The sequence below is a fragment of the Ascaphus truei genome, chromosome 1 (genome assembly GCF_040206685.1).
Source record: "Ascaphus truei isolate aAscTru1 chromosome 1, aAscTru1.hap1, whole genome shotgun sequence".
NCBI lineage: Eukaryota > Metazoa > Chordata > Amphibia > Anura > Ascaphidae > Ascaphus > Ascaphus truei.
Window position 1 is genome coordinate 310,631,545 of NC_134483.1, and position 26,014 is coordinate 310,657,558.

The following is a 26,014-nucleotide window of genomic DNA, read 5'->3' on the forward strand; positions in this document are numbered from 1 at the left end:
GCTACTCCCTGCTCTAAGCAGGGGGAATCCCCTAACCGGTGCGACTCTCTGCTCTAAGCAGGGGGAATCCCCTAACCGGTGCGACTCCCTGCTCTAAGCAGGGGAAATCCCCTACCGGTGTGACTCCCTGCTCTAAGCAGGGGAAATCCCCTAACCGGTGCGACTCCCTGCTCTAAGCAGGGGAAATCCCCTAACCGGTGCGACTCCCTGCTCTAAGCAGGGGAAATCCCCTAACCGGTGCGACTCCCTGCTCTAAGCAGGGGAAATCCCCTAACCGGTGCGACTCCCTGCTCTAAGCAGGGGAAATCCCCTAACCGGTGCGACTCCCTGCTCTAAGCAGGGGAAATCCCCTAGCCGGTGCTACTCCCTGCTCTAAGCAGGGGAAATCCCCTAACCGGTGCGACTCCCTGCTCTAAGCAGGGGGAATCCCCTAACTGGTGCGACTCCCTGCTCTAAGCAGGGGAAATCCCCTACCGGTGCGACTCCCTGCTCTAAGCAGGGGAAATCCCCTAACCGGTGCGACTCCCTGCTCTAAGCAGGGGAAATCCCCTAACCGGTGCGACTCCCTGCTCTAAGCAGGGGAAATCCCCTAACCGGTGCGACTCCCTGCTCTAAGCAGGGGAAATCCCCTAACCCGTGCTACTCCCTGCTCTAAGCAGGGGAAATCCCCTAACCGGTGCGACTCCCTGCTCTAAGCAGGGGAAATCCCCTAACCAGTGCGACTCCCTGCTCTAAGCAGGGGAAATCCCCTAACCCGTGCTACTCCCTGCTCTAAGCAGGGGAAATCCCCTAACCGGTGCGACTCCCTGCTCTAAGCAGGGGAAATCCCCTAACCGGTGCGACTCCCTGCTCTAAGCAGGAGAAATCCCCTACCGGCCCTTCTCCATTCTATCAGCGTCGGTGTCCGCCTCTTGAGGGGGCGCGGCCCCTTGCAGAGGCCCTCCTGCCGTGCGGAGGCCCCGCTGCCATGTGCACCCCCCCCTGCCGTGCGGAGGCCCCACTGCTGCCATGTGCGACCCCCTGCCTTGCGGGTGAGTGTTTGTGTGTGTGAGTGACAGACTGTGTGTGTGTGTGTGTGTTTGTCTGAGTGAGAGTGAGTGTCTGTGTGTCTGTGCGTGTGTCACCTTCTCTCCCTCTCCCTGTGTCTCCCTCTCCCTGTCACCCTCTCCCTGTGTTACCCTCTCCCTGTGTCACCCTCTCCCTCTCCCTGTGTTACCCTCTTCCTGTGTCACCCTCTCCCTGTGTCACCCTCCCTCTCCCTGTGTCACCCTCTCCCTCTCCCTGTGTCACCCTCCCTCTCCCTGTGTCACCCTCCCTCTCCCTGTGTCACCCTCTCCCTGTGTCACCCTCTCCCTGTGTCACCCTCTACCTCTCCCTGTGTCACCCTGTCCCGCTCCCTGTGTCACCCTCCCTCTCCCTCTCCATGTCACCCTCTCCCTGTGTCACCCACCCTCTCCATCTCCCTGTGTCACCCTCTCCCTGTCACCCTCTCCCTGTCACCCTCTCCCTGTGTCACCCTCTCCCTGTGTCACCTTCTCCCTGTGTAACCCTCTCCCTGTGTCACCCTCTCCCTGTGTCACCATCTCCCTGTCACCCTCTTCCTGTGTCGCCCTCTCTCTGTCACCGTCTCTCTGTCACCCTCTCACTCTCTCTGTGTCACCCTCTCCTCTCCCTGTGTCACCCTCTCCTCTCCCTGTGTCACCCTCCCTCTCCCTGTGTCACCCTCCCTCTCCCTGTGTCACCCTCCCTCTCTCTCTCTCACCCTCTCCCTCTCCCACTCCCTGTGTCACCCTGTCCCGCTCCCTGTGTCACCCTCCCTCTCCCTCTCCGTGTCACCCACCCTCTCCATCTCCCTGTTTCACCCTCTCCCTGTCACCCTCTCCCTGTGTCACCCTCTCCCTGTGTCACCCTCTACCTGTGTCACCCTCTCCCTGTGTCACCCTCTCCTTATGTCACCCTCTCCCTGTGTCACCCTCTCCCTGTGTCACCCTCTCCCTGTCGCCCTCTCCCTCTCTCTGTCACCCTCTCCCTCTCTTTGTCACCCTCTCCCTCTCTCTGTCACCCTCTCCCTCTCTGTCGCACTCTCTTCTTCGCGCTATCTGTCGCACTCTCTCTTTGTCTCTCATTCTCTCAGTGTGTGTGTCTCTCATTCTCTCTCTTTCTCTGTGTGTCTCTCTTTCTCTCTCTTTCTCTGTGTGTCTCTCTTTCTCTCTCTTTCTCTGTGTGTCTCTCTTTCTCTCAGTGTGTGTGTGTGTGTGTGTGTGTGTGTGTGTGTGTGTGTGTGTGTGTGTGTGTGTGTGTGTGTGTGTGTGTGTGTGTGTGTGTGTGTGTGTGTGTGTGTCTGTCTCTGTGAAGCCCCAACGTCCAGACACTGGTTAAGGGGTTCAGGAAACTAGTCATTCACATCTGACTTTTATTTCTAGATCCAACATTGACACACACACACACACGCACGCACGAACGCACGCACGCACACACACACCTAATTGTAGTATAATGTAATACAATAAATACATTTATGTCAACAACGAATGTTGTTCTGACTAGGAATTTATTAAATGTATTTTATTTATATATTTTATTTTAAAGCGGGGTTGGGGGCGGGACTAGGGGCGGGGTTGGGGGCGGGACTAGGTGGCGAGTAAATTTTTTGGTTGGGCGAGTAGATTTTTGGGTGATTTGTCGAACACTGTATGTATATATATATATATATATATATATATATATATATATATATATATATATATAATATACACAAAAGAGTGAATACCGCATCACTTCCAAAAAATTAATGCAATGTCAAATAAACCTACCTAAATCAGAAAAATATAACTGATATAGTTGTAACAGAAGTAAAGTATAAGCTGTAGGTGGTGCTAGAGGAAAAGTATAAATATATAGACACAGAAGGAAAAGAAACCTCTAAAGTAGCACTCAGACAAAAATTTGCAAAAATAAGAAGGGTACTTTAATTAAATCCAAAAGATAACAGAAATACAAACAACTGACTGATGAGCCTGCCTGTCTAAAAATAAATTGGTGGACACAAGAAAAAAAACACTAAAAATAATCAAAAACACAGTATAATAAACCCAGAAAAAATAAAACTAAAAAATTGATGCCCTAAGAAAAACCTTGCTCACTGAGGGAAAAGATTATTTCCCGCAGTGAAGCAGTACAGACCGGCCGGTCACCAGAGATGTTAATGGCTAGTAGACATCATAAATCCAAAGATACTAAACTGAGAAAATATACACAGAGAGAAACATACTTTGTGCTGTACTGATAGCAGTGGAAATGTCAAATACACAGGGATAAACCTAATACAATTGTATAATGTTATAACAAGGAATATATGTAGAGTAGTTCATTTAGTGACCCAAATGCACAAATATAAACAGATGGGAAAAACAAAGGGAGAGATGGGTGAACAGAGATACTCAGCTCCTTGAGAATGAAACACTGCAGACATCAATCAGCACAGCACAGTCCACAAATAAAGTCCAGGATGTTGGACAATGTTGATAGTCCCAAATAAGACTGGAGGCAGGCAGGGTCAGCAACAGCAAAAATTTAAATTAGCCCACTCAGTGGGCTATTTGGGACTATCAACATTGTCCAACATCCTGGACTTTATTTGTGGACTGTGCTGTGCTGATTGATGTCTGCAGTGTTTCATTCTCAAGGAGCTGAGTATCTCTGTTCACCCATCTCTCCCTTTGTTTTTCCCATCTGTTTATATTTGTGCATTTGGGTCACTAAATGAACTACTCTACATATATTCCTTGTTATAACATTATACAATTGTATTAGGTTTATCCCTGTGTATTTGACATTTCCACTGCTATCAGTACAGCACAAAGTATGTTTCTCTCTGTGTATATTTTCTCAGTTTAGTATCTTTGGATTTATGATGTCTACTAGCCATTAACATCTCTGGTGACCGGCCGGTCTGTACTGCTTCACTGCGGGAAATAATCTTTTCCCTCAGTGAGCAAGGTTTTTCTTAGGGCATCAATTTTTTAGTTTTATTTTTTCTGGGTTTATTATACTGTGTTTTTGATTATTTTTAGTGTTTTTTTTCTTGTGTCCACCAATTTATTTTTAGACAGGCAGGCTCATCAGTCAGTTGTTTGTATTTCTGTTATCTTTTGGATTTAATTAAAGTACCCTTCTTATTTTTGCAAATTTTTGTCTGAGTGCTACTTTAGAGGTTTATTTTTCTTCTGTGTCTACAGTATATATATATATATATACACACACACATAGTAAAGATACAAAAAATATTTCCATTTACTATATATATATATACATATATATATACTAGCTGAGAGACCCGGCGTTGCCAGGGAGTCACACTGCCCCCCCCCCCCACACACTGTCCCCCCTCCCCCACACACTGTCCCCCCCCACACACACACACACACACACACACACACACACACACACACACACACACACACACACACACACACACACACACACACACACACACACACACACACACTGTCCCCTCCCTCCCCCCCACACACAGACACTGTCCCCCCCTCCCCCACACACACACTGCCCCCCCTCCCCCACACACACACTGTCCCCCCCTCCCCCACACACACTGTCCCCCCCTCCCCCCCTCCCCCACTGTCCCCCCCACACACACACACTGTCCCCCCCCACACACACACTGTCCCCCCCTCCCCCACACACACACACTGTCCATCCCCCCCACACACACACTGTCCCTCCCCCCCCCACACACACACGGTGTCCCACACACACTGACCCCCCCTCTCCCCCCCACACACTGCCCCCCCCCCTCACACACACACACTGTCCCCCCCTCCCCCACACACACACACTGTCCCCCCCTCCCCCACACACACACTGTCCCCCCCTCCCCCACACACACACTGTCCCTCCCCCCCACACACACACGGTGTCCCACACACACTGTCCCCCCCTCTCCCCACGCACGCACAAAGCTCCCTCACCTCTGCCAGGACTCACAGCACCGCTCCTCTCTCCCACGCTCCTCCGATTGTTGCACGCCTGGCCCTTCTCTGCTCTCCCTCCTCCCATCCGGGGAGCGCTGCGCACGCGCCCCCTCTCTGCACCTGTGAGCTCGAGCCGTCGGGAAACGTGCCGCAGGGAAGGTGCAGGGCCTGTCCGTGTGACGGGGGAGAGTGACGGCCACCGGGAGGGGGGAAGGTGCGGGGCCTGTCCGGGGGGGGGTGGTGAGCTGCGGTCCGGGTGACGGGGGAGAGTGACGGCCACCGGGAGGGGGGAAGGTGAGCTGCAAGGGGGCCTGAAGCAGTGGTGTGAGTGTGTGAGGCCAATGAGAGGCGTGCGGGGGCGGGCCAAGGGGGCCTGAAGCAGTGGTGTGTGTGTGAGGCCAATGAGAGGTGTGCGGGGGCGGGCGGGCCAAGGGACCAATGAGATTGCCGCTAGGGACAGGGAACACACCAGGGAAACATACATACATACAATGCTTTCAGAAATATATAGTAAGATATACATATATTGTCACATTGTTAAAACCACATAGCTGACATCACATGGTACTACAGCCAATGGGATTGAAGACAATCCCATTGGTTCCTGTACCATTTGGTATGTTCTATTTGTTTTAAAGCAGGCCTGCACAACTCCAGTCCTCAAGGGCCACAAGCATGGGTTTCAGGATATCCCTACTTCAGCACAGCTGGCTCAATTAGTGGCTCAGTTATACTGAAACCCTGGCCTGTTTGCGGCCCTCGAGGACTGGAGTTGTGCAGGCCTGTTTTAAAGGATGTGACATCCATTAAAGTGATGTTGCATCCTTTAAAGAAATGGAGCATATCATATGGTACAGGAACAAATGGGATTGTCTACAGTCACATTGGCTGTAGTACTATGTGATGTCAGCAATGTGGTTTTAAGGATGTGACGTACCTCCCTTGGCGATGACATCACATTCTAAAAAAAAAATGCAAAATTTAAGCTACTCACATGGTACAGAGCCCAATCGGATTGGACCTGGACATCTGAAGCTAAAATGTGATGTCACAGGCCTTATAAGGCCTGTTCCGTCTCGTTTTAGCTGAAGATGCTGACGAGTCACCATCCATTTTGGATTTAACATGGGGTATGGATTCAAAAAAAGATTAATGGGCCTATGCACTAAAGGTTCATACGAAAAAATCACTGGGCCATTTAAATCACCGTTTGTATTAGCGTTGCTATCACGGTATTCAGAAAGCCTTCATTACCTGTCAGCAAAATTCACAAAACGGGCGATTAGCCGGTGATCTGATGAACGACCCTCTGAAAAGGCCTAACCCGGCGAGTTGTATCTTCTGCAGAGAGAGCTGCTCTGAGATAGATGTCTCCTATGTCCTACTTTACATTATGGGGTGCCAGTATCTCCTATGCATTTTATTCCCACGGTCACGTGACGCGGACATTTAAATGCATAGGAGATACCGGCACCCCATAACAGGGCCTGTATCTCGTGAAGTAGGGGGTCCATGAGGCTATCCGCTATGGTAATGAAGTTTACTGTAAATGCATTTTTATTGCATAGGATTCATGCCGGGGTCTCTGGTGCTAATATTAATGGATATCAGCTCCAGAGATTCCCGGCATTAATCCTACGCAGAAAAATTCATTTTTTTTCTAAGTCCCATCTCGCCGCTTCGCTGCAGATTTCCAACTCCTTTATGCCAACTTTTTCTGGCGTGAGGATTTTGTGATAAAATCACCATTCTAGAGCGGTGATAGGTGTTGATAGCCTAATCACTGCTACTAGAATTGTGCAAGTTTATGAACATGCTGAAAAGCGGTGATAAGTGGCTAATCACCGCTGCCTCTGTGATTTTTTTTTTATGAGCAATTTTTTTTGAGCGATTCAGTCTTTTATCACCCACTTATCACCGCTTACTGAATAGCAGTAGGCATTTTGGCCGATAAGTGCTTGATAAGTGGCTTATGGATGCTTACTGCATAGGCCCCTAAATCTCCAATTAATATAATTTCCCATTTCTCTTTTTAAAGTCAAAATTACCAGTATAGGGGCATAATCCAAAAGTACAAAATGGTCAATTTTTGCTTCCTTAACTTTGTGAAACGCCTTAGTATTAATTAGCAAATAATCAATCTCAAGAGTATGATGATCTCTGGACATACATGTGTAATCTGTATCAGGGTGTAAAGCTGTCCCTGCATCTAGTAGGTCTAAGTGCTTTCTGAGATATGCTATCCTCACGTGTGCTTTTCCTCTTTTTTTTTGTATTTTTGTGGCTAATGTTTTATTATCTATTAGATTGAAATCTCCACCCAAAATTATTGCACCTTCTGAATACAGTAGTTACTAATTTTTCTTGTTCGCTTTAGAAAAAAACAAAAAAAAAAACACTTTGAGATTGTTCGGAGCATAAATATTACAAGGAAACAATCTTTCTTTGTCATCCCAGATAATAAATCTCCCTTGTGGATCCACCCACCCATTTAAATTCAATTGCTCATGTTCTTTATCTATTAAACATTTTTCTTGAAGGAATGCTATTTCTGCCTTTATTACACCAGAAATCTTAACCACTTACCCCAAAACCCTTAAACTAATCCCCAAAAAACTTAAACCCTTACCCTAAAACCCTTATCCTTAACCCCATACCCCAAACGCTAAAACCCCATAAATTAACTTCCTGTACCTTATTGGCGAAACAGCCAGTGTCTGAGTATCCAGTGGTGAAGTATAAGCGGTGAAGGGTCCTTCAGCTGCCAAACTCAGTGGAGACTTGTCCAATTCTGGTAAATATGGTAAAAATCCAGGATAAACTGATAATAAACACTCTGCTAATTATTGAAGCAGTAAATAAATTATTACTGTGGTTATTGAACAAGCCGTCAATATATAATCAATACTGTGAGTACTTGTACTCAGCAAAATCCCTGTACACATAACCTTTTCATGTATGAATTGTCCTATGAATTGGTAGTGATTATATCTATTAGCTTAAATATTATATTTAGTAGCAGGACACTGACTTGGGCTATTTATCAATACAGGTTGGGTGCTCGGTACGCTACGCCACATGACGCACAATACTCATACACAGGGCAAGCACTTTTGAGCTTTCTCAGCTGAGTAACCCACTCCCCAATTAAGGCCAATTTGGTATCACTGCTTTTGCTATGTACTATTAGGCACTAGCACACCTTACTATATACTTTGGCCATCTATCATCTCCTCATTCCCTCCCGCCATAGTACATTATATGTAGCTAATATTATCACTTTATGTTAAGAACTTATTTTATTCTATTCACCAATTAAATGTTAAGTTTTAATGCCTAGGAGTGCACTTCTAAATGAGCTTCTAGTTGCTAAGTGGTGGCAATAAATATGTCTTCACTTCTCAGCTGTAGTTAATTATAATAAAAACAACCTCTTTTTATGATTCCAAAAGGAGGTACAATTTATACAAATAATAGCCTAATGTGGCATATAAAAACAGCATAATAAATTATATAAAATTTATAAAAAAATTGTTAAAATGATAAAAACTCAAACCTAAATCTAACTTTATTTTTAACTTCATTAACGACGATAGTGGTATTTCTCAAAAAAGGAGACAATATTACAAGGAAACAATCTTTCTTTGTCAACCTTCACATCCCAGATAATAAATCTCCCTTGTGGATCCACCCACCCATTTAAATTCAATTGCTCATGTTCTTTATCTATTAAACATTTTTCTTGAAGGAATGCTATTTCTGCCTTTATTACACCAGAAATCTTAACCACTTACCCCAAAACCCTTAAACTAATCCCCAAAAAACTTAAACCCTTACCCTAAAACCCTTATCCTTAACCCCATACCCCAAACGCTAAAACCCCATAAATTAACTTCCTGTACCTTATTGGCGAAACAGCCAGTGTCTGAGTATCCAGTGGTGAAGTATATGCGGTGAAGGGTCCTTCAGCTGCCAAACTTAGTGGAGACTTGTCCAATTCTGGTAAATATGGCTCTAAGTCTATACACAAACCTTTCAATATAAACCACATGATCCTCCAACAAATCAGGGGAGCTCGTCTCGTAGTTATGAAATAAAGAAACACTACATACTGTTGTGAATAAATTTGTGCAAACAAAGCTCAAAAATGACTACTCACAATAAAGCAGTCAAATTCAGGCAGTCATCCAACTTAAGGGGTGGATGTTCCCTGTGTATACAGCAGCCACCAGCCCCCAACCTCCAAGGAGAAAAAAAGAAGAAAAGAGACCATATACCCTGGTGGTATTCAGTATTAAAAGGGTTTTAAAAAATGCAGGCTTACACTTCATATGATCGAGGTAGGCAGTATGATATTATAGGTAGTGAGTGCTCATCTGGTCGCGATCCTTTTGAGTTCCTCACTATCCTCTGCTCCACCGCAATACTCTTGCGTCCACGCCAGGCACTCCCGTTGCGTCACTTTCGGTTGTTAAGCGAACTTCCGGATCTGATGACAGGGGTGGACCTCAGTTGTTCTTCCTCTTCGGTATGGGCTGAAACACTCTACATGTTTTGCCGTTGTTACGGCTTCATCGGGAGTGTCTGTTGGCTGCTAAACTGGGTATTAAATACTCTAAGGCCCTCCCTCTCTGTATCATTCTATTGGCCAAACAATTATGACTCACAGGCAAACAGAGATAGTGGGCGTTGATTAGGTGCATACACCTCCATTCATTAAAAAGGGGCTTAATTTACATACATTTTTGCCTAAATCGGCACATATAATAAAAACAAAAAAAGAAATATAATGCTCACTAAATCAAATAATGTGATAGTAGTATGATGGTGCCTGAGCCGTCAAGGTTGACGGTGGGTGCAGCTGATGAGCTTAAATGGACTAGAATTAACTACAGCTGAGAAGTGAAGACATATTTATTGCCACCACTTAGCAACTAGAAGCTCATTTAGAAGTGCACTCCTAGGCATTAAAACTTAACATTTAATTGGTGAATAGAATAAAATAAGTTCTTAACATAAAGTGATAATATTAGCTACATATAATGTACTATGGCGGGAGGGAATGAGGAGATGATAGATGGCCAAAGTATATAGTAAGGTGTGCTAGTGCCTAATAGTACATAGCAAAAGCAGTGATACCAAATTGGCCTTAATTGGGGAGTGGGTTACTCAGCTGAGAAAGCTCAAAAGTGCTTGCCCTGTGTATGAGTATTGTGCGTCATGTGGCGTAGCGTACCGAGCACCCAACCTGTATTGATAAATAGCCCAAGTCAGTGTCCTGCTACTAAATATAATATTTAAGCTAATAGATATAATCACTGTATGTGCAACTCAATGACAGGTTGGTGGTACGTGGATTGATTCTGCGCCCAATGACGTTTAACAATCACTCTACATAGATGGTATACCAGGAAAGCTATTGGTAATAAAAATCCAGGATAAACTGATACTAAACACTCTGCTAATTATTGAAGCAGTAAATAAATTATTACTGTGGTTATTGAACAAGCCGTCAATATATAATCAATACTGTGAGTACTTGTACTCAGCAAAATCCCTGTACACATAACCTTTTCATGTATGAATTGTCCTATGAATTGGTAGTGATTATATCTATTAGCTTAAATATTATATTTAGTAGCAGGACACTGACTTGGGCTATTTATCAATACAGGTTGGGTGCTCGGTACGCTACGCCACATGACGCACAATACTCATACACAGGGCAAGCACTTTTGAGCTTTCTCAGCTGAGTAACCCACTCCCCAATTAAGGCCAATTTGGTATCACTGCTTTTGCTATGTACTATTAGGCACTAGCACACCTTACTATATACTTTGGCCATCTATCATCTCCTCATTCCCTCCCGCCATAGTACATTATATGTAGCTAATATTATCACTTTATGTTAAGAACTTATTTTATTCTATTCACCAATTAAATGTTAAGTTTTAATGCCTAGGAGTGCACTTCTAAATGAGCTTCTAGTTGCTAAGTGGTGGCAAATAATATGTCTTCACTTCTCAGCTGTAGTTAATTATAATAAAAACAACCTCTTTTTATGATTCCAAAAGGAGGTACAATTTATACAAATAATAGCCTAATGTGGCATATAAAAACAGCATAATAAATTATATAAAATTTATAAAAAATTGTTAAAATGATAAAAACTCAAACCTAAATCTAACTTTATTTTTAACTTCATTAACGACGATAGTGGTATTTCTCAAAAAAGGAGACATAAAAGAAAACATAATTAATAATTAAAATAATATCACACATAATGTATATTTATAACATCGTAAGAAATCTTTATATATCAATCCTTAAAGAAACACTCCCAATTCAATATCCACATTGAGCCCCCCTGGAGTTAGGGTTTTCAATGTGAAAATCCAATAGGTTTCTCTTTTTATTAACTGGACATTGCGATCCCCTCCCCTCCAATGGGGTGAGACTTTTTCTAGGACCGTAAATGTCAACCCTGTGGGATTTCCATGATGGTACTTAATGAAATGAAATGTTCTGACAGGAGATGTGTATTAACCCCCTGCCTGATATTTCCTAAGTGTTCTAGAATTCTAATTCGTACATCTCTCGAGGTTTTCCCTATGTACTGTAATCCACAGGGACATGTGATCATATAAATTACATGATCAGTTCTACAGGTGACATGTTGTTTTATATGATATTTGTCTTTTGTCACATGGGAAGTAAATGTGAATTTTGCCATTGTCCTGTGTTTACAAGCTTTGCAAACTGTACATCCATAAAAACCTTTCACTTTCGGTAACCAATTGTTTTCTATGTTCTCTTTTATTTTAGGTAGCGAGCTGGGAGCCAAAAGATTCTTCAAGCTATTTGCCTTTCGGAATATAACTGTAGGCACTTCAGGAACTATGTTACTTAATAGTGCATCATTCCGAATAATGTGCCAATGTTTTCTTATGATGTTGGCAATTTTATATGAATCTCTGTTAAAATTTGTCAAAAAAGAAAAACTGAATTTATCCTTATTGTTTTTATTAGATGTTTTTTCAATATTCCTGTCTGTGTGTAATACATTTTCCCTATTGAGGTTTCGTGCTTTTGTCAAGGCTGTTTTTAAATTGTCCGGGTTGTACTTTCTATCCAAGAATCTATTTTCCAATATCTTGGATTGTTCCTGACAAAGTTGAGACATTAGGGTGTCTGGCATAACAACATAACAGCATTTAGGATGAAGCCATTTTGTGTGAATATTTCAATCCGCCATCTTGTCTTGTCTCTGTGAGTCTTAATTTCTGTGTTTCATTTCTGTATAAACAAATGTGTGAAGCAGAGAATGGAATGTTATCGCTCTTAGCTGACTTTATTGACCCTTCCTCATCCAATCAGCTTCAAATTGAAAGTGAAAACAGGCTAAAGGTTATGAGAACCCATGAGATAAACTTAGATTCTTGCAGTGAAACTAGTTCTCACACAAATACCAGGTGGCAGAATAGGCACATCCCATTTAACCCCATAACGGTTTCTAGCTGACAGGCAGTTATACAATATTGGAGGTTTGTGCTCCTAAGAGGTGGGTTAAGACTTAGGTGGGTGAACCGAGTCTATGGATGTAACATGTATGAAAAATGAATCAATAAAATGAAAACTTACACGGCCTTGTGTAAGTTGTATCCCATCAAGGTTTCTTTTGCAGTCTTATCTTCCTTCTGGATGATCCTTCCTGTTTCGTTATGGTCTTCTCTTTCTGTCCCTTCTTCTTGCTGTGGTCTTGATGTTTGTCGTTGGACGAATCCTCACACTGGTTCTCCTCTCATATGGGTGTAAACATAGGTGAGAAAGTAGTTAGACACATACGCATACAAATATCAATTCGAAGGGGGGCAATGAGGCAGTATCATCAGGTGTATCGGTATAAGATGATTCTTATTCACTCACACGGCCTAATGTGAGTGCTGACTTATACTGGTATCTTGCAAACACCCGTGCAGTTCACAGGTCTACAGTTCAAAGGTCCCTTACAGGACAAAGACAGAGGGATGGTAAGGGGAGGATGTATCAATAAATCAAAATACTCACACGGGCCAGTGTGAGTACACACTGATAATGGTATCTTGGAGGCTCCAAAGGGTGATGGAAAGGCCCCTAGGGGCTAGGTCCCGATAGTGAGGCACTGATAGGACACTAAGCACAGGGGTAATGAATTTTATTTGAGACAAACTAGCATACACTAGTGAACAGGTACATATATAATGAAATAAAAATTAAAAATTGAAACCGAGGAGCATCTAATGCTTCTGGGTGGATTAAAAAAGGGGGCAGCTAGGGGAAGCAGACGGTGGTTAGTGGATGAAAGTCTCTGTACTCCGCGTCCGGATAGAGGGATTCCACAGCACCTCCGGTTCCTCTCAGATTGCTGCAGGCTATGGTTCCAAGTAGAAGAGCTACGCGTTTCGCCCTGAACAGGGCTTCCTCAGGCTCGTATAAAGGTAAGGGTGTCAGGATGCCACTGAACATCATAGGGAGATAACACAATCATACTCCACCATTCCTTACGCTGTGCTCCCCCATCCCTTCACACATTCCATACACTAAGGGTTTTGGATAAACCCTAGTGGGGTAGTTTGAGTCACAGTAGGACATCACCATCAAAGCTGTTACAATACACACCAACCATTTAAGACATTTAAGATATCCTAATCCTACACCAACCACGGTCAGAGTCAGCGCCCGGGAAATACACCACAACCAGTTATACAATATTATTATGTATTACAAAATGACATCAGCTTTAGTATTGTTATGTATTACAAAATGAGGTAATGTTTAGTGATGTGCAAGCCCTCCCATAAAGGGGTGGAGCTTTAGGATTTAGGGTATAAATATATGGCATACCATGTTTATTGTTAGAGAGCTTTTGTTTTGAAGCTGTCTCCGTTGTGCACTTGACTTGAATAAATTCACGTGTTATTCTGTTTCAAAATAACCTCAGACTGTGTTTTTATTTACGCTTTTCTCAGATGGCGCATTCCGCATAGGGACTCAATATCATCGGAATCGAGCACCCGGATGAATCACTCCTCCATCACTCAAACCTGAGCGCTCATATGAATCAAGGTAAGGCTACCTGCATTTTTAGACAAACAGCCTGATTAAATTGTTTTGAGTGGTGCGTGGAGCTGATTTTTGAACGGTGTCTTATATGATGTGACGAGTAAGAATCCCTAGCAGTTTCACGTGAATTTATTATTCTCTGTTCCTGTATTCATTTTAAAGTATAAAAGTTGTTAAGAGTTGTTAGGGGCTAAGGTAAGAGTCCCGTTAAAAGTTTTGGTGTTTTGGTGATGAAGGTGAGTGTTTGTGTGCTTAAAGGGATTGTTTTCAGACCGTCCTGGGTTGTGATAAATATTTTTGTTGTCTGAGCAGGACGGGTCCCTGATTGTACATTTGCTCTGTTTTGTCATTTACATACCAAGTGAGTTATTCATGGAGATCTGGTTAGAAAGTCTTATCTGTATCCATGTTATAAAAGTATAAGGTTTATCAGGACTGGGTTGGACCCGCTGAAGTGATTCAAGTTTTTCTTTGGTATAGTTATGGTGAGAAAATGTGATTGGGGAACAGTCTTGTGACAGGTCCTTATTTGCATATTTACACTATTCAGAACAATAACATGCCAAAAGAGTTGTACGTAATCAGCTTACGCTGATTATTGTAACGCTAAATTGTACAGGTCAATAAAATTTGATTTCTGTAACCGAAGAAGTATTGTACAGGTCAATTAAATTTGATTTCTGTAACAGGGGAATAATGGGAAACCAAAAATTCTCACAGGATTGTGTGTCTGCAGATGAAAATAATAAAGAATGAATATAGAGAACGAAAAGAAACAATATAAATATATTTTGTTGGCCAGAGAATGGCACTGTTTGTACTATTATCAACTAATTGCGCAGATGTTTAAATGAAAGAGGGGTCTTTTTCTGTGGGATTGATAAGCTCAGGGAGCGCCGTCTCGTGTGTTTTTGAATCCCACAGGGAAACATACCTTACGTTAATATGGGTCAAAAGAATTATGTTGAGGGACAGAAGGGTCCCGCTGCATTAATTTGTACAATTGCCAGGACAGAAGTTAATATAATAACAAGTGAAAAAGAAAGTGAATAGGAGAGAAATAGCAAGTGAATTTGCCGATAGATAATTAAGGCATATGTTGGTGTTGAGGAAGTAGATATTGAGGGTTATTTTTATGAAAGGTTTATATGCAGAAATTGGGATACAATTAGAGACTGTGTATATTGTTTGGAAGGGTCAGAAAGTGTTATAAGTGTAAAAAGGTAGGACATGTTGCCAGTAATTGCAGAGCAGCCCTAAGAGAGAGAGTAGAAGAAAAATAATGGAATTTAAAAGGTTTGTTCGTACTGGCCATGCGAATGGGTCTTTTAAACCAGAAAATATTCTTTTTCCTTCTGTTCTAATGGCAACTAGAAAGAGAATCAGAATTACAGCAGCACAGACCGCACCAAAAAAAACCCTTTTTCTCCAAAGGAATGTGCAAAAGATACGAAAAGTTAACTCAAAACTCAAAAGCTCCGGAGCATAAAAAAAAAAAAGTTTTAAAAGCAGGTTATTTATATGAGAAGCTGATTCGCTGTGTAGGAGAGAAGTTTGTGTCTATGTTCTTTGTGTGTCTGTATTGTGGTTTCTGTATTGTGTGTAAACCAGTAAAAACATGTCAATTGCATTTCTATAGGATTAGGATATGTTGGAGAGATTTTAAGCTTGCACGTATTGTTTAAATTATATAGGGTGTGTTCATAAGTTGATCTAACCTCAGTTTAGTTAATTGTCCCATTTTTATTTTTGAGAGGCCATATTTTTATTTTTGAAAGGTCATATTTTTATTTTTAGAGAGGCCATACATTTTTTCGGTTTTATTGCTGTGTAGAGAGCTCCATTTTTAACTTTGAGCTGAAGTTTCAATCCAGTAATTAATATTTAGAAGACGGAGAAACTGTTTTGTTATCTGCTTTGCACTCAAGGTCTTTTTTTGGGCGAAACGCCCTGGCTGGCAAATTGCCCAAGATAAACTAGCTCTGAAATTTTTCTCTGTGTCTTTAAAAAAAATAACGCTGTCTGTGTGTTCGGCACTGTGCAAAGAGATTATATTACAAGAAATTTAGTATGAAATCCTATACAAAAGCATTTGACTATTATCTGAATATGTGATATATTTTATAACTTTTAACCAATTTTTTTTTCCATAGGTGTTCTATTTTATTATAAGCAGTAGTTATTGTTAAAATATTTGTAGAATGTTTTGCCAAAGTGGGGCATTGGGAGTCACCTCTCGTATGTTCTACTGTAGGTATAGAGTTAAAGGACAGGTGATACCTAGTTGCAAATACAGTTACATAAGTGAGCAGGGTATATATTATATTCAAGGCATTTCATATTTTTAGCAGAATAGTTACAATGGAGTGTTTGGGGTGGAGGCCTGACTGGAATTGGCTAGGGGCATTTGTCTTAGTATAGTAATTGTTTAATTGGGAGTGAACACATTTTTGTCCATGACTTTGGATAGTAGTGTATTGTAGTGTATGAATTTATGTACAGCGTCAAAAATGTACTCAGCACTTCACAAAGAATACAGTAGAGGGAATTATAATAGAATAGTAAATGCAGCAAAATCAGACAATAGGAAAGGAAATCCCTGTACTTAAGAGCTTACAATCTAAGGTGTAAGGGAAATTTTCAGAGATAGCAGGTGAGGGAATAAGTGCTGTAGATGGCAGTGCTTGGCCACAATGGGTGGTAGGTGTGACTGGGTGTGAAATAATAGCCATGAGTGCAGGCTATTGGGATGTTTAATTTGTGGGGCAAGTTTTAAGGTTAGTTAGTATTTTATGAAAAGGTTGATACCATTTGCATCGGAGGAGATGATAGTGAGGCATGAATGAGAGCAAGTGTGTATTGGGAGAAGAGATATTGGTCTGTAGTTTGAGACAGTGTTTTTGTCCCCACTTTTGAAGATTGGGACAGCTCTGGTAGTTTTCCAGGTCTTAGGGATATGTGGCCTGTAGACAGGATAGAGTTGATTATGGAAGCAATTGGTTTGACAATGGATGAGGCCCAAAGTCTTAGGAACTTAGATTGTAGTACAGTCAAGTCCACATTAGCTGCTTAGTTTTAAATATGAGGAGCATTAATAGGAGATACCTCTGTCTATATGCGGATGTTAAGACAGTAGTAAACACATTGATACAAGAATTTGTTCCTAGGTATAAATTATCTCCCTATGAGACACTTATGGGATGACTTATGACTATCAGTAGTTCAAAGGAACAAATTAAGGACCATCTATTGGTAATAAAACAATTAATAAGTATTGTATGCCACTAATACATTTTTTGAGTCTCTCTAGGCATAAGGTATGATAAAAGTGCACCTACACGAGACGGAGTTAAAAGTCAAGTAGTTCCTAAACAAGCATGCTCTTCATCCCAGATGAAAATGACCATACTAACCACCAATACAGCAATTAAAGTGTCAGAGATTCCTGGATCCACGTGGCTCACATAAAACTCATTCCAGCTCCACCAAAGACCAAAGTCATCTAAAGCACAGCCACATCAAGTTAACAAATCTACGTAAGTACCAGCACTCACTGTCTAATGGCTAAATAATGAAAACAGTTGTAATGCAGAATAAACATTTAATAATAAAACAAACCAGAAATAAATCAAATGTGTTTGTAGAAACCAGTATCACAAATGGGCATGTCACAAAGTGAGGGGTGGGGGGGGGAAAAGGAAAAGGGGAAAAAAACATGAAACACAAGGAATATGCACAAAAAATGGAGAACGGCAAGTATGCTAGGGGGGCAACGTTTCGAGGGACTACCTCTTCATCTGGCCCATTCCCCCTGGTCCAAAAGGTCCCAGAGGTACTTCCCTAAGCCTCCCTTCCCTATAACTGGTCAAATCAGACACCCCTGAAAATAGATAGCAAACATACAGTGTAGGCTAAATACAGCTAAACAGCTAATAGCAGGGAAGCAAGAAACCACTACAGTCAATGTCAGTAGTTCAAGTACTACCAGAAACTGTGTGCAATGGTACAGTCAAGGCTGAACACAGCCTGCAAGAAAGCAGCTTGCAAATAAGCACCAGGAGTCCACAACAGTCAATGTAAGATTAATGGCAATAGCAAATGAAGACAGTAATCAAAACCCTGTATGAAGACAGTAATCAAACCCTGTGGTCTGCTCCTTATGCTCGTGTGGAGCCTGTGTTCAGCCTTGACTGTACCATTGCACACAGTTTCTGGTAGTTCTTGAACTACTGACATTGACTGTAGTGGATTCTTGCTTCCCTGCTATTAGCTGTTTAGCTGTATTTAGCCTACACTGTATGTTTGCTATCTATTTTCAGGGGTGTCTGATTTGACCAGTTATAGGGGAAGGGAGGCTTAGGGAAGTACCTCTGGGACCTTTTGGACCAGGGGGAATGGGCCAGATGAAGAGGTAGTCCCTCGAAACGTTGCCCCCCTAGCATACTTGCCGTTCTCCATTTTTTGTGTATATTCCTTGTGTTTCATGTTTTTTTCCACTTTTCCTTTTTTCCACCCCACCCCTCACTTTGTGACATGCCCATTTGTGATACTGGTTTCTGCAAACACATTTGATTTATTTCTGGTTTGTTTTATTATTAAATGTTTATTCTGCATTACAACTGTTTTCATCATTTGGCCATTAGACAGTGAGTGCTGGTACTTACGTAGATTTGTTAGTATTATACAGGGGAATAAGGGTCCCCTTTGGTTCCGTGCACCCTGCAATTGCATTAATTTAACATCATCAGAGTGTGTCTATCGTCCCCCTTTTTCCCTCAGATCAAGTTAACGTTTTGACGAGACATAAACTTTGACCGTTAACCAACGAGGAAAATAAGATACTAGAGGCCTGATCTTATCAGGAACATTTCATTTTTTCAAAGACTCAAAACATTCTATTTTTTCAGAGACTCAATATTCCTGATTTCTATCAGAACATTTAATTTTTCAGAGACTCAATATTTTTATTCTTTTATAGTGTGTATAAATTAGATTTTTAAGATGTATGGACCATTGGGTCTGCGAAGGTATAACCCACAGAAAGATGACAGGATTGTCATGATGATGCTCTGCGGAGCTTTGTCAACAATACTCATCTGTCTGTGTTCCTTATACATCGCAGATATCTATCACCATGGTCAAGGTAACACTACACAAAGCATCTCACCCACAAACATCACAAAGTCCACTGGTACATCCAGAAACAAACAAGACTTACATTTAACCCCTTGGGAAAGAGATAATACATTTATGGACACATGCAGAACAATATACCAGAAATCTGGTATTAACGAATCTTGCTGGGTATGTGGATATGTACTGGACACCTAACAAGCTCCTATTGAACCCCCAAATTAACCACAACATATATATAAGCATATGAGTGTCACAGGGGAGTGCTACTGAGCATGGCAATATATATTTAAAACCAGAGACAGAACATAAAACACAGAAAAAGCTCAGTTTTAGCACATCTAGTGAAACTCATACACGGTACAGTGCCTAAATATATATGTATAAATATCTATTAAGTAAAATGGTCTTTTAGTTTGACATTTTTGGCCAAAATTGTTGTAAGCCCCTGAGCTAACTTCACGGCAGACCACAATTCAGGGGTCCCTAACGCTAATATAAATTCTTAATAACCTGTGTAATAACAGGAAGAATGATTTATAGTAAATCTGTCAATATTAGTTGCAAAGTTCTAAGTCTGATTGAAGCCTTTATTAACCTGTACATTACCAGGAAAAGCACTCTGTATTAGAGTTGTCACAACCATCCAGCAAGCAAACAAGTTCCCCTGTGTGTATGAGTTTCACTAGATGTGCTAAAACTGAGCTTTGTCTGTGTTTTATGTTCTGTCTCTGGTTTTAAGTATGTGGATATGTGCCTCATAATCAGGAGTCACCATGGATTGGCATTCCTTATAGCCAGGAAAAATTAACTCCTGCAGCAAATAACACACCAAGATTACCAGATATGTTGACTGGACACTTCTCCAAAGAATTTAACAGGGTACCGTTATTGAATAATATTCCAGTGGGAGGTTGTCATATAAGCAGTACAACTGGAAATGTTTCCATAGGTAAAGTCCTCCCTCCCACAAATGACACTTGTTTTGAACTAGACATATATGTAAACAAAGACCGAAGATCAATTTCCTATTTGTACAAATGCATAGATAACAGTACACTGAATCAGACACAGTATAGAGCAAAACAAATAGCAGCAACAAAATACATACAGTAGCTGCAAACACATCTTTATCAGTAGATGCAATTATTTAGGTAAAGTGGTCCCTGCATTTACATTCACCAAAGAATTACCTGCAGGGTGTCTCAGAAACAAGAGAAAAACATCAAACACTGCAGGACTGAAAAGTAGTTTATGGAGAGAACAATTTTGGGCTAGTTTATTTCCAAATATAGAAGGTGGGTTACTATATGACAGGATTAATACATTAACAGATGTGTTAGATGATGTCCTCAATCACACCACTACAGCCATAGCATCACTAAACCAAGAACAGGTTCAGATCAGGCTTATGGCCTTACAAAACAGAATGGCTTCAGATTAAATTTTAGCATCAAAAGGAGGTGTATGTGCCCTAATTAAAGAACAATGTTGTGTTTTCATCCAAGATCAGAGTGGCAAGGTACAACATGAGTTAGATAAGATAGAAGAAATTCAAGAAAGACTTAGGAAGGAAGGTGACACAGACTGGGACCCTTTGGGGCTGACTGGATTGGTAGGATCACTAGGAGCGAAATTTTTGAATGCGGTAATGTGTGTGATTGTGATACTCGTTGTCATCTATGTTTGTGTTACGTTTGTCAAAGGCATGATCCACAAATATGCAACCCCCTCTGCAGACATAATGCCATTGTTTGCAGAACCAATCTACAGCAGTCCCTTGAAGAAAGAAGATGCCAAGTACAATGTTCTTACTCTGTAAAAGAATTTGGCTGTAACGCCATACGAGACTATGACTACATTTAGCAGGCACCCTCGTGCACTGTCCTATACCCTCAAGCAGCATTATGAGATGATGGAGCACCCTTGTGCCTCCCAACGTGTTTCTAGACTAACATCATACCAATAATTCTCAAAAACAATGTTTTAAAGAATCAGAGGAGGGACTGACAAAGTTGAGACATTAGGGGGTCTGGCATAACAACATAACAGCATTTAGGATGAAGCCATTTTGTGTGAATATTTCAATCCGCCATCTTGTCTTGTCTCTGTGAGTCTTAATTTCTGTGTTTCATTTCTGTATAAACAAATGTGTGAAGCAGAGAATGGAATGTTATCGCTCTTAGCTGACTTTATTGACCCTTCCTCATCCAATCAGCTTCAAATTGAAAGTGTAAACAGGCTAAAGGTTATGAAAACCCATGAGATAAACTTAGATTCTTGCAGTGAAACTAGTTCTCACACAAATACCAGGTGGCTGAATAGGCACATCCCATTTAACCCCATAATGGTTTCTAGCTGACAGGCAGTTATACAATTTTATTATGTATTACAAAATGACATCAGCTTTAGTATTGTTATGTATTACAAAATGAGGTAATGTTTAGTGACGTGCAAGCCCTCCCATAAAGGGGTGGAGCTTTAGGATTTAGGGTATAAATATATGGCATACCATGTTTATTGTTAGAGAGCTTTTGTTTTGAAGCTGTCTCCGTTGTGCACTTGACTTGAATAAATTCACGTGTTATTCTGTTTCAAAATAACCTCAGACTGTGTTTTTATTTACGCTTTTCTCACATTGCTTAGCCAACTGGAATGGTGACAGCTAGAGGGCAGGATGTAATTGTTACTGTCAACCTCCTTATAGAAATTTTTAGTTTTCAAACATCCTTCTTCCACAAAAATGGTCAGGTCAAGGAAGTTGACAGACTGTCTACTAAAATTACACGTACATTTTAAGTTAAAATCATTGTCATTGCTATAGTCAATACATTTCAGAAGACCTGCTTCTTCACCTCTCCAAACAAAAAACACATCATCGATAAAACGCCGCAATAGGACCAAATTTGCACCCAGCTCAGGAATAGACCAGATATAGTCTTCTTCCCATATTCCCATGAATAAATTCGCATAACTAGGAGCAAATTTGGTACCCATGGCGGATCCACGCTGCTGTAAATAAAATGTATCCTCAAACCAAAAAGTATTATTCCGTAAAATAAAAAGGATACTATCTAAAATGAAATTAGCGTGTTCATTGGGTAAATCTTCATCTTTGGCTAATACTCTATCTATCGCCTCAAATCCCTGATTATGTTCTATCGATGTATATAATGAGGTAACATCCCCAGTAACTAGAAAACATTCCTCATTCCATTCTTGATTTTCCAGAATTTTCAATATATCTGTTGTGTCTTTTAGATATGACTTCAACTTCGGTACATATGTCTGGAGATAAATGTCAATATAAGCTGACAAATTTGATGTTAAAGAGTCAATACCAGCAATGATGGGCCTGCATGGAGGATTGGTTAGACTTTTGTGTAACTTTGGAAGGTAGTAGAATATCGGTCTTATAGGATTTTCTTTCCACAAAAAAGTATATTCTTGCTCTGACAATATTCCATTCATTCTACCTTGATCTAATAATAACTTCAATTTTTCCTTAAATTCACAGGTAGGATCTTTTGACAGTTTTTTATATGTCATACTATCTTCCAAAATTCTATTAGATTCTTTTATGTAGTCACATCTATTTAAGATGGCTACTCCTCCTCCCTTGTCAGCCTGTTTTATGACTATATCTCTTTTTTCTGTTAGATCTTTAAGGTCTTCTCTTTCATTTTTATTTAGATTATGACAGTATCTTTGATCTTTTTTCGTTAATTCTTCAAAATCTTTCATAATCAATTGTGAAAACACATCTACATTTTTCCCTTTTATGTGTTTGGGATAGAATGTCGATGGAAGTTTAAGACCTGAATGTTTTAAATAAAGCTGTGTATCTGCTTCTTCCATGTCATTTTCTTTGATCTTTTTATTATTATTTAAGTTCTCTTGTGTTCTAATCTCTACTTCTTTATTTTGAAAAAATCTTTTAATGGTAAGTTTTCTTAGGAATTTTTGAGCATCAATAAAAAGTCCAAAGCTATTTGGGCCCACTGTAGGGGCAAACTTTAGACCTTTGGAAATAAGACTTTCCTCATATTTTGTTAAAATTTTAGAACTTAGATTAAAAAATGCTGTTCTTTATTTTATCATCTTTCTGTTGTATCTGTGGTTTCTTTCTCCCTCTCTTTCTTCTGATCTTCCTCTTCTTGTTTTTGGGTCTTTCTCCATCAGTGAGTGAAACCGATTCGAGGAAGACCCTTCCCCTAAAAAATCCCTATCTTCTCTTCTAGATATATTATCTGAGAACAAGTTTTCCTTTCTTGCTTCTCTCCTTTCTGCTCTATTTGCCCTGTCTGAATCTCCTGCATGTGTATTATCTTGAGCATGTGTATTATTGTGGCTCTCTATGATCTACTATAAAGGGTGCTCCCCGCAGACTCGACTGAACCGTGAGGCCGAAGTGAGGATATAGATTCACCGACCTGGGGCCATGAAGTAGCATCCGGAATGCAGATGCGCGGTCGTAGTAGCCGGGTTGGAGAGGTGAGAGTAATAGGGGTCACGTAGCCGAGGTCGAGGGTAGGAGAAGGTAGGGTAGTGATTTTCGCAGTAGAGTTGGAGGGCAGGAGACAGACGGGTAGTCAGTATCCGTAGCAAGGGACTTGATATAACTGCAAGGAAAGAAAGATGACAACGCAAGGAATAACAGTGTGCTTGCAACCAGCACAAATCACATGGAACAACTGTTATTCTCAGCCAAATTGCAGGTGCAGAGGCTGAGCATATAAATGGTGATTCAGCCAATCCGGGAACTGCTTGTCAGCAGAGGCTGAAAGAGAAACCAGAGTGGTGATTCGTTGCTGGGCAGAGTGCACGCAGCAGGAGCTGATGAGGAAGGCTGCAGAAAGTCAGTATCAATCTCTGGAGCGGAGCTTTCTCCCGATGCTCACAACCACTTTTCATTCAAGAAAAATAGTTGTTCCCTTGGTGAAGAGCTGGGAAAGATGGTACATACAGTATTGATAAAATTTGTACAATACCATCTGTTCGCTCTAGCACTCATCAACATAAATATCCAACTTTTTAACACACGTATGCAATGATTTTTATATAAGAAATAATTGAAGGTACACACTTGAGAGCATTGTGGTCTTTTGAACTTCTCTGTACAATAATAAATGAGAAAAGTTTTATGATGATCCTGCACAAACTGAAGTAATATAATTAATACTCTAACCAGTTTTATCTACAATGCACCATACGAGTTCCTGTCCAATATTTAATGGCTGCACAGTTATATAACATTATTTATGTCTTTGAATTCCACAAGTAGTCCCACTTAAATTATGTTGAGTGAATATATTTATAATCACTATTGCATTTCACACATGGTTACAGTCATCAGTTTCATTTGTTACATTATTTCTATTTTAGAAAATTACTATTTGAACCAGTGGCACCACCATACCACACACTCATGTACTTATTGGTTTCTGTGACGTTATAGTTTCCGATAATAGATGATACGGTATGACTTTGAAATAGATAAAGTAGCTTGTGATGGCTGTTTGTTGAATAGACTAAAAATGTAATGTTGAGAAGTAAATTATGTTAAGCCAGTGCGCTGAGAAAATAAAGTAAGATTTGTCATAGTTATGAGTAGATAAATACATATGTCCACCCGGTTACACCTATGTTACATTTAATCAGTTGATATCCTCCTTCTCCTCATTCTGCTAGTGACATCTACTTTCCTTTAATCTCATGGGATGACCCAGTGCAATTTGTGCTGGCCTTGATGAGTACTTCCCTTGAACATTCCATGTATTGACCTTTAATATATTTTGTCAATACAAATCATATCCCCTCTTGGATGCCTCTCTCCTAATGTAAACAGGCCTAATTTTGATAAGTCAGACCTGCCATTGACTTTAGTAAACCAAAACTGTACTTAATATTTATGTGTGAATCCTTACTAAGGATATGTAAAGTTGCTAAATAATGCTGTTTTGTCTTCCATCTTTACCCTGTTTTGCCTTTACAGACTGACATTGACCATTATTGCTAAGCATGCTATCTACAAGCACTCCTAAATCTTTCTTCATAATCTACAACCTCATTTTGTAACATTTAGTTTGTAGGTAGAGTAGCATGCTTATTCTTGCTTCCCTTATATCTTGCTCTAACGTTACTAGTTTGTATAATTTAGTGTTGTCACTATCAGGAAAGATACCTACAGTACCTCAAGGTCATTAATAAACAAGTTAAAAAGCAGTGGCCCTGTACTGAACCTTGAGGAACAGCATTTACAACCTAAGCCCAATCTGAAAATGTTCCATTTATGAAACCACTCTGATGCCTATACAGTACTTCAAACAGTTTTCTATCCAGGTCCAAATATTTTCACTCAGACCAATTGCCTATATTTTTTTCACTAACCTCTTGTGTCGCACCATATCACATGTTTTTGCATACTCTAAGTAAACCACATCATCAACTGCATAGCCAAATCCATATTAAATCCATGCTGAATATTAATACCTTTGTTATCCAAAATGTATTCCTAAAAATTATCCCTAAAAAAACATTAAGCAGCTTCCCCTATTGATGTATTAGGGATATATGTTTATTATACCCTAGTTGTAATCTAGCCCCCTTTTAAATAAAGGCACCACATCTACTTTACGCCAAACTTGTGGTCTTGAGCCTGCAGAAATGGAATCTTTGAATATTAAATATGACGGTCTGGCTATGATTGAACTAAGCTCATTAAGAACTGTTGGGTGTATACCCAAGTGTGTGGGCTTTGTTTGCATTCATTTTAGTAAACCACTCCG